The sequence below is a fragment of the Gossypium hirsutum genome, chromosome D08 (genome assembly GCF_007990345.1).
Source record: "Gossypium hirsutum isolate 1008001.06 chromosome D08, Gossypium_hirsutum_v2.1, whole genome shotgun sequence".
NCBI lineage: Eukaryota > Viridiplantae > Streptophyta > Magnoliopsida > Malvales > Malvaceae > Gossypium > Gossypium hirsutum.
This window is the reverse complement of record NC_053444.1, coordinates 53,128,125-53,144,694: the sequence shown is the minus strand read 5'-3', so window position 1 is coordinate 53,144,694 and position 16,570 is coordinate 53,128,125. Positions and strand designations below refer to the sequence as shown.

Below are 16,570 nucleotides of genomic sequence, written 5' to 3'. Positions count from 1 at the left end.
TCAGAGGTTAAAAGACCAGATGGCTCAGATGCAAGCGACCACATTTGAGGTTCAAAGGAAATATGAAGAACTTCAGCAACAACTTAAATCAGAGGCGGCAGCGAGGGAAGCAGATGCCGCAGCGAGAGAAGCAGCGAGAGAAGCAGCGATAGAAGCAGAGGTTCAAAAGAAATGTGAAGAACTATAGCTACGACTTCAAAAAGATGCGGCATCGAGAAAAGCAGAGCAGAGCAAAAAGTACGACGAACTTCAACAGCAGCTTCAGACTATGATGAAGATGTTTTAGTAGTCGCAACTTCCGCCGTCATAGTGTATGTTGCATAAATACTTTTAACGTTTTTGTAAAGAAAAGTCTGAAATTCACTTTTATTTATATCAATTAATATTATTTTATTCATTCAATTTGAAATATTATATAAATTTATTGTTTTTGGTTAGTTTAGATCTGGTTGCTTTTGATTTGTTGTTGCAGGAAGGCTGAAAAAAACAAAAAATTTTATTTTAAAAAAATCCCAAAATTAGTGGCGTTTTTTAAAAAAGCGCGCTAAAAGTCATATCAAAACAGTGGCGTTTGTGAAACAAGCGCCGCTAAAGAACACTACTTTTAGCGGCGTTTTTGAACAAGCGCCGCTATAGAACATTACTTTTAAAGGAGTTTTCTTTCAAAGTGCCGCTAAAGAACATGATCTTTTGCGGCGTTTTTTCCTAAGCGCCGCTAAAGAACATGATCTTTAGCGACATTTTTTTCTGTAAGCGCCGCAAAAGTTAGCGACGTTGTCGTTAGCGGCATTTTTTGTGGCGCTTCTTCAAGCGCCGGAAATAGATTTAGTGGCGTTAAAAAGCGCCGCTAAAGGCCTAAAAAAAGCCGCTAAAAACCTGTTCTGGTGTAGTGAATGGAATTATATTTTATAAATTTCTTGAATAAAATATTGAAATAATAAAAATGCTAATGAAATGAAGAAGAAAAAATCAAACAAAAGGTTTAATAAAATATTAAAATAATAGAATTTTTTATTGAAAAAAAAAGAAATAAGGAACGTTGAATAAAAATAAAAAATTCAATAAAATATTAAAATAATAGGAACGTTAATGAAAGAAAGAGAGGATGATATGAATGAAAAATAGTATCGAATAAAAAAGCAACTGGAGTTGCTAAATTTCTACTCAACTCATCATACTCGTTTGAATATTTGAGCCTTCAGTGAAATCAAACTATAGTGTTTCTCAGAAATAATGTTAAATTGATTTTAAATGTGTTTTCTAAATAAAAGACTTGTGAAATGAAAAAATATATTTTTTTGATAATTCCATTTTACCATGATTTATTTTGAATTCAAAGGAAGTCTAAAAAGATAATGTTAAAATATAATTTTAATTAAGAAAATATATAAAAAATGAAATATTGAGAATCAAATTTTATGTTGAAGGTCTCTCAATTCTGTTGAGATTTTGAATGTCTAAAGAGATGATAAATTCATAAAGTGTCTTGTTGGGTGCCTAAAAAGGCGAACCATGGGCGATTGAATATGTTTGGACTCAAAGCCATGCGCTATATGTTATAGGGATTAATGGGTGAGTATGTTGTAAGGCAAGGATTCGAGTCCATCCATGTACAATGCGTATGATTTATCTTTTCAAGCACCTAACTAAATGCACTCGTTCTTTGTCCTTGTCGCCTTCTCAACAGGGATGAAGCCAAGAAATTTTTTTAGAGGGTAAAGTGTAATTTTACGTTTACTAATTTAAAATTTTAAAATTTCCAAAATGAACAATTTTCCATTTAGGGGGTTGGGATCCTACCAGCCTCCGAGGTATGCCACTGCTTCTAAAGCTTTGGGACAACACCCAACACATTGAAAGTCCAATCCTCAATACACTTATGACACACTTGATTACTAGAAAAATAACATAAGAAAAAAAAATTTATTACGTATGTATTAAAATAATTATCCATAAATTAAAAAATAATTAACATAAATTTAACATGAAATGCAAAATAATGACGAGTAAAACTTTTATAAAAATTAAACATCTTTAAAATAAATAAAAAAATGTCACAAACAAATTATATAAATAACTAAAAATTACCAATTATAATTAACTTATTACTAGCTTATGTGTTAAAACATATAAAAAAAATGAATACCCTTATCAAATGTAGTCTTAATTCTTAAGTAAAGCGCCCAACAAAGAAACGCGTACATCAGATAAGACCAAAGAGGGAAGTTAGGTGGAAAGTGCATGCTTGCATAAATCAAGTATGACGGCAAGGGGAGGCCAAGAATGCACGGCCGGCCATTGTCGTCGACCTATGTACGTAACTAGTCGGCACTTGATGTGGTGTTGGTGCCACCCACGTACCGTTGGGAGAATAGTTCGATTATTTCACACGTTACGTCGACAAGCTTTAAGATTTATTATGTAATCCAAAAAACTAGTAAGTTCTTTTCATATCCCAAAGCTTTTAGATTTTCTTTATTGAAAGAACAATATTATGTAATATTTTAAAATAAAAAAATAGATTATTTGAGTGAGTGTTTGAATTTTTTTTAAAACCCAACTTTAATTTGATCTGATCCGGCTAAAATGTTGGTGACGGCAGGTGACGGCAATCAGAATCAAATACCTAATTTCCCTTGCTTTTTGGGGCTGGTTCATTCTCTCATAATGATGAATGCATTTGAGTGAAGGCAGAAATGCATACGATAACGTGAATTTTGCATATTTTCTTCACTCCATTATTTCAACTTTTTTCGTTTTTCTTTGGTGATAATTTAGTTCAGACAAAGTGGGGCAAATTGCCAGCAACCTTTAATAATGGAATGAAGAGATAAGTAGATGTATATTGTTAGGAATCAGGTTGTGAAGGTAATTGTGATACAATTTAGTACAACTTGACCTACTTAGTTGGCGGTTATTTTTTTCTGTTGTAATCATGTTTCATCCTCAGCAGAACGGTATGTAATTAAGTCCATAATAAAATCTCATAATGATGTTTTCAATCCCCGCAACAAAAAGGGTGAAAATTAATTTCTTACTCAAAATTATAAATATTTGTATATAATCGTAAGCAAGGTTGAATACTCCAGAAATTGATGATAATTTTATCTCGTTAGAAAAAATAAATGAGAGTTTTATAATTAAAAACTAAAAATATGTAAATAGAAATTATAAAATAAAGTTAAAAAAATTCAATATGATGAGAGCGTAGCCAAAGGTAATATCTTAGTTTCATTAATCATCACTACACTAATAAATTTCAATATTCTTTAATAAATTAGTTATAGTTGCTGACATCGCAGCTAACAACTAAGTTTTCTTTACCTCGTCGATAACTTAGGAAGCTCGTTGAACTTAAGATTTAGCTCGATAGCATTAAGAATGAAAGAGATTTAGTTCTAACCAACAAACACATATAAGCGGGGTTTATATAGATTAGATTCCATGTCTACATAAAATGAATTGTATGCATAGCCTATACCCAATCATGTTATTCATCACAAGCATTAGAATTAATTAAATAATTAAGAATTTAACTATTCTAATTGAAAAGACAAATATTCTAAGTAATTGAATACGATACCAACATTCAACGAACCTAAATATTTATATTAAAACAAAGAAAAGATGAAGAGCAATTAAATCTCACAAAATTTGAAGTTTCTTTGAAAATGAGTTTAGCAACTCATAGATAAAAGAAAACACAAAAAGTAAAATAATATTATGGTGGCTATATGAGACTATATCTAGCTCTAAATCTAAAAATATGTATTTATAGGAAAAAAATTCGCATAAAAGGCGAAAGACAAAAGTGTCCTTAATAAATTAAAGGAGGTTCTCTAGCTTTTTAGCATATTTGTATCTTGAAATTCTAGACCATTTTTGGGTGTCTTCTTAACCTTTTTGGGTCCAAGTTATACAATAAGTCTAGTTAGACCATTCGATTCCCTTCAAAATAGTATATTATGGGCCCAAATAAGAGTTTTCTAGCTCAAGATATAGCCAAAATACTAAAATAGATTAAGTTGAAAGTCCATCTGTAAAACTTGCCAAAATTAATCTTTAAGCTTACTTTTCTCAAATCCTTTTATCTAATACAAGAAAAATAAAATATGAGACAAAATAAAATGATTAAGTACTTAAATAGCACAATTCAAAGGGAAAATAATAAAAAATAAATTAGAATTTATACACTTTTATCACTTATGATAAGATAATATGTCATGTTTAAATTTGTAGGATGATCGTATATATTGATCTAAGGATAAGACTATCGTTCCTTATATGATGCATGATGGTTGAAGTGCTCAAGAGTGACTTTTTTTAGAGAAAATATTAGTTCATCTTAGGGGTTGATGTATAAGGATTTTATCTATCATTTTTAGGTGATTGTTGTCAACGCTTGCTAAGTGATTAATAGAGCAAAATGTTAGAATCAAATTAGATCATTGTATCTTTTGGTTAATCAAATTAGAAAATATTATCCTTTCCAACATTCTTAAGACAAATTAATTGTTGAGTGATTAAATGTTAAAGTTACATATTTTATGTAATTAAATTGGTTAATTTATGAGAGTGCACCACTAATTTTTTTCATGTTTATGTTGAATTTTGTGCAGGGGTGCAATTTGGGACTAAATAGAAAAAAATGAAACAATTGGGCTAGATTGAAGAAAGAAGCAAAGAAGGAGGACCAAAGCAGAATTGTTCCAAGATTAATTAGTTGAAATTTTTGTTGACTTAGTGGGAGACTATGTTGGGATTTTTTTATATCATGGAATATTTTTCCTTGATTTTCTATGGCTAGTTGGCTCTTAATTTAGCAAAGCCACTAGTATAAATATAGGACTAATTTGTTCATTTTATCACCAATTCATGAATCAAGCTTTCAATTAAGTCATTCATTAAGTGTTTTCTTTCTTCAAGTGTTTTTCATCAAGTTCTTTCATCAAGTTTTTAATTACCAAGGTTTTTTTTTATTAAGTTTTGCATCAAGTTCTTTTTAAATTTTTCATCAAGTCTTTTCATAAAGTTTTCCATCAAGTTTTTAATCATTAAGTTTTCCAATTAACCTTTTATCTCTTGCAATTCAATCTTTTCTTTCCTTTTTGCAAATTTAGTTGCTGAAATAAATTCCTTATATTTTTCCATCTATTAGTTTCCAACCTTGCGTCACCTTCACCATTTACTTTCATCTCTTTTTCATTTATCCAACCTTCTCCAATTATGTCCAATACCAACATGCCCCAAACCTTAGTTAACTAAATCCATTTTCAACTTTAGGTCGGAGTTAGCCTCGTCAAAACCCGTGAGTTACGAACCCAAGCAATTTAACTCCTAAATTCCAATACTTATTATTTCTCCGAATTAAGAGTATGATTTTGTCAACTCACAAAGTCAGATCAACACTAAGTCAAAAAGACGTCGTTTGAGTTAGTGTGGTTAGTCGTACAGTTGGAATTCTGAAAGGATCGATTGTCTGATTGGTTTTCCGTGAACACATTGGCGTGCCAAGTGGGGATTGCTGTTTGGTTCCGTCAAGTGAAGTAGTAACCGGATTTAAATGTTCCACGCGGTTGAGGGTATTAGTTCGAGCTAGGCTCTTTTAGAACGCAAAGCTGTCGGAGTTCTAAATCACGAACGTTTCGTTGGTTGTTCGATTAGTAAGGGTTAGTTATTAGACGTTCCATAACTAATTTACACAAGGAAGAGTTGGTGTCCGAGGCGTCCTTGGTAGCTATAACTAGCTTATTGGAAAAGAGGAGTTTATCTAATTTCGAGGATCAGTTCAAAGACGAGAAAAACTCGTGCCTAAAGCTGAGCTTAGTTTAATTCATTTTTCTTCAGATTTATTTAACTGCTTTTTATTATTTTATTTTCAGCTTTTAATTTTTACGTATTTTATTTATTTATTTCAGGTTTCAAATTTTATCCCCTCGAACTTCTTGGGCACGACAAATACCCCGACATAAATCTGGTCAAGAGAGCAACAATTTGCAGTAAACCCAGTCTCTAAGGGATCGACCCTACTCCTTATACTGCTTAAATTGTAAATTAGACGTAGGTTTATATTGGTGGATTCGACACCCATTAGTTTTGGCGCCGTTGCCAGGGACTGGTAACACTTATAATTGTTCAAATCATCTTCATGATCAGATCTTCATTCGGAGATCTCGAATACGAGCCAGAGATTGAGAAATCAGCACGAGCACGACGAAAAGAGATAAAAGCTCTTAAACGTGCAACTAAAACAGAAGTTGAGCTAGGACAAGGGATCTTAGAATCCGACGTCGAAAGGTTGAGCTAAGCAATTCATGCAGAAGCAATTCGACGTGGGAAATAAGTCGAATTTGAAACAAAAGAAGCAGAAGTCGGTGAACTAGAAAGGATGGCAAACTGAACCATTCATCAACTAGCCGCTGCTCCCAACGAGCAAACACCGTTATGCATCAACTATCCAGCCGAAGAAACCCCGTTCGAGTTGAAGTCAGGCCTGATTCACCTTTTGCCCACTTTTCGAGGCTTGAAGAACGAAAATCCACACACTCACTTGAGAGAATTCCACATGGTCTGCTCAAGCATGAAACCTCAGGGAGTAACCGAAGATGAAATTAAACTTCAGCCTTTCCTTTTTCTTTAGTTGATACAGCAAGAGAATGGTTATTTTACTTACCTCCCGGTTCTATTACAACGTGAGATGACTTATCTCGTGTTTTTCTTGACAGATTTTTCCCAGCATCGTAAGCAGCTGAACTTAGGAGAGACATAGTGAGAATTCACCAAATGGAGAGTGAATCTCTCTACGACTATTGAGAGCGATACAAAAAAATGTGTGCAAGTTGTCCTCAACACGGTTTGACCGAGCAATCACTTCTTTAGTATTTCTATGAGGGTTTGCTCTGTATGTAAATGAAAATGATTGACGCAGCTAGTGGGGGGCGCTTGTCAATATAACTCCTAAAAGGGCAAGAGAACTGATATCCACCATGGTGGTAAATTCTCAAAAGTATCAGCCGAATTCAGAATCCACAAGACGGGTTAATGTGGTAAACGTTTCATCCTTAGAAGATAAATTGGATAAGCTTACTAATATTGTTCAATCTATGCTTAAAGAAAAGAAGAATCTGACCCAACTGTGTAGAATTTGTACTACATCTGAAATTCAACGGATTTGTGCCCAATCCTTAACGAAAATTTAACGGCACATGTTGACGCTGTCGGAGGCTTTCTGAGACCTCCACAAAGACACTATGATCCATTCTCCAACACCTACAATCCTGGGTGGAAAGATCATCCCAACTTGAATTACAGAGCTAATCCCTGATATAATCTGTCATACCAACTGAGACCTCTGCAACCACTGCAACCGTCACCCAAGCCGAGCACATCTCTAGAAGCTATTATGGAGAGACTTGCTGTCGATGCTGCAAAATACCAATAAAGGACAGACGCATCAATACAAGAGTTAACTAATCAAGTTAGTAAACTCTCGATGGCAGTTAATCGTTTGGAGTCTCAAGGTAAATTACCTTCCCAAACAGAGCTGAATCCTTAGTAGAATGCAAGTGCAATAACTCTTCGTAGCGGAAAAGTTTTGGAAACAGTTCCAGAAAAAATTCATGGGCAAGACAACGAACGAGAAAAGTAGATCTCTGATCCAAAAGCCAAACCAGAATCAGAAATTCAGAAACCAGTTGTGATGCCACCTCCTTTTCCAGGGAGGCTCGCAAAATACCAACAAAGGACAGACGCATCAATACAAGAGTTAACTAATCAAGTTAGTAAACTCTCGATGGCAGTTAATTGTTTGGAGTCTCAAGGTAAATTACCTTCCCAAACAGAGCTAAATCCTCAGCAGAATGCAAGTGCAATAACTCTTCGTAGCGGAAAAGTTTTGGAAACAGTTCCAGAAAAAAGTCATGGGCAAGACAACGAACGAGAAAAGTAGATCTCTAATCCAAAAGCCAAACCAGAATCAGAAATTCAGAAACCAGTTGTGATGCCACCTCCTTTTCCAGGGAGGCTCGCAAAGGATAAGAAAGAGAAGGAGGAAAAAGAAATCCTCGAAACATTCAGGAAGGTGGAGGTAAATATTCCTTTGCTCGACGCTATCAAACAAATCCCTCGTTATGCAAAATTCCTCAAGGAACTATGTACTAGCAAGAGGAGGTTAATAAGTAACAAAAGAGTAAATGTAGGAGAAAATGTCTCTGCAGTACTGCAAAAAAAAGTTCCGCCCAAATACAAGGACCAAGGTATGTTTGCTATTTTCTGTGAGATAGGTAATGTAGGCATTAAGAAAGCCATGTGTAATTTAGGGGCTTCCATTAATTTTATGCCGCATCCTATTTATAAGTTGATTAACGCGGGTCCTTTGAAAGAGACAGGAGTAATAATCCAGTTGGCGGACAGGTCAATCGTCTATCCCGAAGGGTTGCTTGAAAACGTCCTTGTTAAAGTTAACGAATTAGTTTTCCCTGCAGATTTCTACATTATTAATATAGAAGACGATAACTCAACTAATTCATCTGACATTTTACTTGGAAGGTTGTTTCTAAGTACTGCAAGTGCAAAAATTGATGTTTGAAGCGGAATACTGACAATGGAGTTTGAAGGCAAAATCGTGAAATTCAATGTCTACGAAGCTATGAGTCATCCTAACTCACTATTAAATATTTCTAGCATCCATAGTATAGATTGTTTAACTCAATCTTATTTTGAATATCATGACTATGATGAGTTGGAAATTGTCCTTTACAGAAGCATTGACATGGATGTTTTAAATCATCTCGAGGATTAGCAATTATAGAAGAACCGTTGCGAGAAATTGTCAAACACTTGGAGACGCATCCATCATTGACGAATCGAGGTAACAAATTTGAACTATTACCTTCTTAAACTAAAATGTTGCCTTCGATTTTACAGCCACCAACCTTGGAGCTTAAAGCATTATCAGACCACCTTAAGTACGTCTTTTTGGGAGAGAAAGACACCTTACCGGTGATAGTGTCAAACAAACTAACCAAAGACTATGAGGAAAGACTAGTTCGAGTTCTGAGGGATTATAAGGAAGCTATTGGTTGGACAATAGCCGACATAAAAGGGCTAAGTCCATCCACTTGTATGCACAGAATTTCCATCGAAGATAACACGAAACCAAAGAGAGATGCTCAGAGGCACCTTAATCCACCCATGATGGAGGTAATAAAGAAGGAAATCCAGAAACTGTTGGATGCTGGAATGATATACCCGATCTCCCACAGTGATTGGGTTAGCCTGATTTATGTCGTGCCCAAGAAAACTGGCGTGACAATGGTGAAAAATTCGTCAGGAGAGCTAGTTCTTACCCGAGTCCAGAATGGATGGAGGGTTTGCATCGATTACAGAAAGTTGAATGCAGCTACCCGAAAAGACCATTTTCCACTTCCCTTCATCGATCAAATGCTCGAGCGATTAGCTAGTAGGACCCATTATTGTTGTCTCGATGGATAATCAGGATTTTTCCAAATTCTAGTGGCACCTGAAGATCGAGAAAAATCAACTTTCACGTGCCCCTTCGGAACGTTTGCATATAGATGAATGTCGTTTGGACTCTGTAATGCTCCAACCACTTTCCAAAGTTGCATGATGAGCATATTCTCCGATTATGTCGAGAAAATCGTTGAAGTCTTCATGGATAACTTCACGGTGTACGGTAACTCTTTTAACGAATGTCTCGATAATCTTGCTAAGATATTACAAAGATGCCTAAAATTTAATCTTGTTTTAAATTATGAAAAATGCCACTTCATGGTTGACACAGGATTAATTTTGGGTCATATAATTTCCTCAGAAGGTATTGAGGTCGATAAAGCAAAAACGGATATTTTTGACTCATTACCTTACCCCACACCTGTGAGGGGAGTACGTTTATTTCTTGGCCATTCAGGATTTTACAGACGATTCATAAAAGACTTCTCGAAGATCGTACAATTGCTTTACAGTTTATTACAAAAGGATAAAGAATTTGAATTTGACCAAACTTGTAAAGACGTATTTGACTTGCTGAAGCAGAAATTGGTCTCCGCTCCCATAGTGCAACCACTAAATTGGAACTTCCCGTTCGAAATCATGTATGATGCAAGTGATCGAAGTGTGGGAGCTGTTCTTGGCTAAAGAATAGGGAAAGAGCCTCATGTTATCTACTATGCTTCGAAGACTTTAGATGCTGTCCAAAGAAATTACACAACCACTGAGAAAGAATTATTAGCTGTTGTGTTTGCTTTAGATAAATTTAGATCTTACCTATTGGGGACTAAAGTGATTATCTTTTCTGATCATGCAGCTTTGAAATATTTGATAGGGAAGAAGGAGGCAAAACCTTGACTGATTAGGTGGATTCTGCTCATACAAGAATTTGATTTTGAAATTTGGGATAAAAAGGGATGCGAAAACATAGTAGCTGACCATTTGAGTCGATTACCGATTCCAGTTGATGACACACTATTGAAAGACAACGTTCCAGATGAAAACCTATTTTCAGCAAATGCGGTTCATCTTTGGTACACAAACATAGTAAATTATCTCGTTACAGGTACTGTTCCTTCGGAATTACCAAGGTCTAAAAAAGATACGATCAAAAAGGATACTCAATAAGGTACGTTCCTTTAGAATTACCAAGGTCTAAAAAAGATACGATCAAAAAGGATACTCAATATTACATTTGGGGCGATCCTTACCTTTGGAAGCGGTGCTCCGATCAGGTAATTCGACGGTGTGTAGCAGAAACAGAGGTACAGTCTATCTTAACTTTTTGTCATTCTTATGCATGCAGAGGACACTTTGGACCTAAGCGCACCGCACATAAGATTCTCGAATGTGGACTATTTTGGCCAAACATATTTCGTGATGCCTTATTATTCTACAAAATTTATGAAGGATGCCAAAAAGTCGGCAATCTTAGTCGTCGAAATGAGATGCCCCTTACTCCTATTCATATTTGCGAAATTTTCGATGTGTGGGGCATCGATTTTATGGGTCATTTTATTTCTTCTTTTGGTAATTTTTATATACTCTTAGCTGTTGATTACGTTTCTAAGTGGATAGAGGCAAAGGTTACTCGTAATGATAATGCTAACACTGTGGTTGACTTTCTTAAAAGTGCTATCTTTTCCAAGTATGGCACTCCACGAGCATTAATCAGTGACAGAGGAACTCCATTTTGCAATAAGCTCGTAAGTGCACTTATGGAGAAATATGGAATGACTCAATGAATTGCCACTACTTACCATCCACAAAAAAAAGGGAAAGTAGAAGTGTCAAATCGAGAAATCAAGTCCATCCTGGAGAAGACTGTTAAACCTAACAGAAAGGATTGGAGCTTGAGACTAAATGACGCACTTTAGGCTTATAGGACAGCTTACAAGGGACCAATAGGCATGTCGCCTTATCGACTCATTTTTGGTAAACCGTGCCATCTCCTGGTCGAATTAGAGCATAAAGCATTTTGGGCAGTTAAGCAATGTAGATGGAGTCTGCAGGAAAGTCTCGAAAGTTAGGCATTCAGGAACTCGAAGAAATTAGAAACGATGCATATGAAAATGCTTGAGTTTATAAAGAAAAGACGAAGGCGTTCCACAATAAGTTAATCACTAGGAAGCAATTTTCAATAGGATAAAAAGTTCTCCTATACGACTCCACCTTAAAAATTTTCGCTGGCAAGCTCCGATCCAAATGGATAGGTCCATTCATTATAACTAATTTATTCTCGAATGGTTTAGTGGAAATTCAAAGCGAAGAAACCCGGAAGTGCTTTAAGGTGAATGGTCAATGACTGAAACCTTTTTACGAGAATTTTCAAACGCACACAGTGGTCGTCGAGTTAACGACGTTAAACAAAGCGCTGTTGAAAGGCACCCTACATTTTCTCTTTAAGCAAATAAATTTTTAGAAGGTAAAATGGAAGTGAAAATGCATGTCGAGGATCGGTTCTGTCTAAGGAAATACTTGGTATTTAAGAATGTCCATTGTGACTCACCTCTCTTTCTTGAGAACTTACTTGATGCATTTTTCGCGACTATTTTACTAAATCTCGTAATCTTGGTTTGTTTTTTTTAATAATTTATTTCTTGAGTTTATAGCTTAGCTAATAAATTTGGAAAAAAAAACATTTTAATTTTAATTTTCCTATTATTATTATTTATTTTTACTATTTTATTTTATTTTTATTTTTATTTTTATTTTTATTTTTATTTTATTTTTGCGGAGAAACATTCCTAGACAAAATTAAATTCCACATGACAACCCATAAAATTCTTTTTATTTCAGCCAAGGCCCACACTACCTACCCACCATCTAACCAATCCAAAACCCAAGCTAACCCATTAACCAAAACCCAAACCCATCATACCTACCAAATTCAAACCCAAAATTAAGCCCAAAAATGCCCCAACCACCCTTTCTAAAAAAACAAGAAAAACTAAAAATAAAACCCAATTTAACACTACCAACCGTACATCCCTTTTCAAAATTAAAAAAAAAAACAACACCCATCAAATCATATCTTTTCATCTAGGAAACTACAACTCTACTACCCTATTTTAAATTCACCACTTCCCCCCCCAACCGTCCACTCTTCTAAAAACTTTTTCACCCATCAAATCCTAAAAATTTCACCTATCACATCCTATTTTTGACCTAGGAAAACCCAACCCCATTACCCCCATTTGACCGGCCAAAGATAGATTAACTAAAAATCTTTCTTTCTTTTACTTCCCTTTCTTTTTCACCTTCAACATCATAACTCATCCCTCCAAGAAAACCATTTCGCCACCCCACCATGGCCACACAAGCAAACGTGCGGCGCATGAACCGCCGTCCACAATAAACCGACGACAAAACTGATTTACCGCTCCACCTTTTGTCACCATCGACTCCAACGAGTCTCCTCAATCTCTGCCGCCGCAATTGTGCCATCCTAGAAGAAATCGTAGCCCAACTCCGATCGCCGTAGTCTACCCACCCTATGAGCCACCCGTTCCGGCCGAACATCCTTCAAACAGCCCGGTCGAACCACCAAACTCATCCGACAGTCAAGACAACCCATCTCCCCGACTAAACGTCTATGCACATCAAATAACACAATCGAGGCCTTCGAGAAGAACTCCACGATCCCCGAACGATGGTGCTGAACCACATTCAATGCAAAGACGAACCCGAGGTCACCAACAGCCACCTTTGGCCTGTTCATTAACTCCAATGGCAGACGATGCCAAAAATTATGAAGATGAAATGTACCACCATGACACTAACTTTCGCCCACGAGAGCGCGGCCAGTTTCGACAAAGAATAGGATTCATGCCCCCGAAAAATAAATTCAACGGGAATCTAACGTTCACGAGCTCGGCACACCAAGCACAATTCGAACAAATCCAACATCGCCCTCTTCCGGTATGTAAGCATGTAAACCCATTCTCATTAAATTTTTTAGAAATTGAAGAATCTGTTAATCAATATTTTGATGCTATTGGGTGGACTGATTCTACTGCCATTAATGAACCTGCGTATTATGAGCTGTCAATTTTCGCTTGCTAGGTGTGCATTATAATCTGTCTATTTCTGAGTTTAATGTTGCTTTGGGATTTGTTAGTGAGGACTATTTAGCAACTGATGACTATTATGACTCATTTCTCGACCTACCACCTGAGTTTGATGCTAATGAAGCTTTAGCATTGTTAACTGAAATGAGACAGATTTCGTACGATTCGAAACGTTGCAAGGACATAGGAATTCATAGTCCTGCACTTCGATATATACACCGATTCCTTACTTTCAATTTTTTGGGACGTAATGATTGGTCTCCCTCTTTAACTAGAACTGAATTATTTTTTCTATGGTGCATACATTCGGGAAAGAAGGTAAATTTAGGATATTGGTTTGCTATACAGTTTCAGCATGTTTTGCGGTCGAATCGGCCACTAATTTTGGGTACTTATATCACATGTTTGGCCTCTACTTTGAATCCATTAGCTATCAATTTTAGTTCTTTGAATTTGGCGTACAAAACGGACTCTTTAGATATGTACTGCTTGGATTCTATGGGGTTACTTACCGGTATCCCTTCTTCTTTTTATTTTGTTCCTCTAAGTACGATAACGGATCAGTCGAATAGAGTGTTCCGATGTAGACACCAGTACAGGATGGAGACCCTAACTTCTATCGAATCTCAATTGTCCCGAATCGAGGAAGGACTCAAATATTTGCGCACTTTAGTGACAGACGTTCTCACACACCTACGAGACCACCCTCCACGACGTTAAAATACATGGGGAGTTTCTTTTTTTTTCTCCTTCTCCTACTTATCTTTACTTTTATTCTTTAAATTACATTGGGACAATGTAAAATAAGTAGGGGGAGGGAAATACAAATTGGTTCTAATTTGCTTATCTGTTGTCGCTGTTTTTGCATGTTTTTCGTGAAAGGTAAAATTTTTCTTTTGATAAATTGGGATGGTACACTTATGGTTTGACCCATTTAGCTATTTAGTTCTTTACACATAAACTTTTCAATAACCTAGACTTAGTGGGTGAGAAATTTTTAAGAATTATGAGTTTTCTTGACTGCCTACTTTATACCACATGTTGATTTTCTGCCTTTCATCTTTGAATAAATAAATAAAAAAATAAAGAGAAGAAAAACATAATAATACTTCTCTGATACGAATGTTAACAGTGAAAAATTGGGGTTGTATATCAGACCAAGTAACCGGAATGTAGTGCTTGGGTTGTCATTACATCTCGCATAAAAAGGTTTGTGTGGCTGTCTAATTTCTTTGCACTCACTCCACTAACAAGCTATCACGAGTAGGGCGAAATAACCCGCTTAGAGACATCCAAATTGAGTAACCGGAACATGGTGCTTGGGTTGTCATTATGTCTCGCGTAAAAAAATTCGAGGATGTCCTAAGTACAAAAATAAATAAATAATAAAATAAAATGAAGGGTAAGTCTATCTCTAATAAATTCTGAAATATATTTACTTACTTCTTAGGCAAGGTTATTTGAGATGTTAATGTGCTAGGATTAAATTGTTAAATTGTGCAAACCATGGGGGTCAAGTTCTATTTTGGAGAAAATTTTTCCTTTTGCAGATACATACAAAATGCTCGAGGACTAGCATAAGCTAAGTAGGGGGATTTGATTAAATACTAAAGTTACATATTTTATTTAATTAAATTGGTTAATTTATGAGAGTGCATCACTAATTTTTCCATGTTTATGTTGAATTTTGTGCAGGGGTACAATTTGGGGATAAATAGAAGAAAAAGAAAACAATTGGGCTAGATTGAAAAAGGAAGCAAAGAAGGAGGACCAAAGCAGAATTGTTCCAAGATTAATTAGCTGAAATTTTTGTTGACTCAGTGGGAGATTATGTTGGGATTTTTTTTATATCATGGAATATTTTTTCTTGATTTTCTATGGCTAGTTGGCTCTTAATTTAGCAAAGCCACTAGTATAAATATAGGACTACTTTGTTCATTTTATCATCAATTCATGAATCAAGCTTTCAATTAAGTCATTCATTAAGTGTTTTCTTTCTTCAAGTGTTTTTCATCAAGTTCTTTTATCAAGTTTTTAATTATCAAGGTTTTTTTTATTAAGTTTTGCATCAAGTTCTTTTTAAGTTTTTCATCAAGTCTTTTCATAAAGTTTTCCATCAAGTTTTTAATCATTAAGTTTTTCAATTAACCTTTTATCTCTTGCAATTCAATCTTTTCTTTCCTTTTTGCAAATTTAGTTGTTGACATAAATTCCTTATATTTTTCCATCTATTAGTTTCCAACCTTGCGTCATCTTCACCATTTACCTTCATCTCTTTTTCATTTATTCAACCTTCTCCAATTATGCCCAATACCAACATGCCCCAAACCTTAGTTAACTAAATCCATTTTCAGCTTTAGGTCGGAATTAGCCTCGTCAAAACCCGTGAGTTACGAACCCCAGCAATTTAACTCCTAAATTCCAATACTTATTATTTCTCCGGATTAAGGGTATGATTCTGTCAACTCACAAAGTCAGATCAACACTAAGTCAAAAAGACGTCGTTTGAGTTTGTGTGGTTAGACGTACAGTTGGAATTCTGAAAAGATCAATTGTCTGATTGGTTTTCTGAGAACACATTGGCGTGCCAAGTGGGGATTGTTGTTCGGTTCCGTCAAGGGAAGTAGTAACCGGATTTAAATGTCCCACGCGGTTGAGGGCATTGGTTCGAGCTAGGCTCTTCTAGAACACAAAGCTGCCAGAGTTCTAAATCATGAACGTTTCGTTGGTTGTTCGATTGGTAAGGGTTAGTTATTGGACGTTCCATAACTAATTTACACAAGGAAGAGTTAGTGTCCAACTATAACTAGCTTATTGGAAAAGAAGGGTTCATCTAATTTCGAGGATCAGTTCAAAGACGAGAAAAACCCGTGCCTAAAGCTTAGCTTAGTTTAATTCATTTTTCTTCAGATTTATTTAACTGCTTTTTATTATTTTATTTTCAACTTTTACTTTTTACTCATCTTAAATATTTATTTCAGGTTTCAAATTTT

At 35.4% G+C, this 16,570-nt stretch overlaps 1 long non-coding RNA gene across 1 annotated transcript; it reads left to right on the top strand.

Moving 5' to 3' along the window:
- Positions 1-2,099: 2,099 nt before the first annotated feature.
- On the top strand, positions 2,100-3,002 carry LOC121219851 (uncharacterized). Its single transcript, XR_005916849.1, has 2 exons — positions 2,100-2,437; positions 2,603-3,002. It is a non-coding gene; the product is annotated as an uncharacterized lncRNA (long non-coding RNA).
- The last annotated feature ends 13,568 nt before the right edge of the window (positions 3,003-16,570 follow it).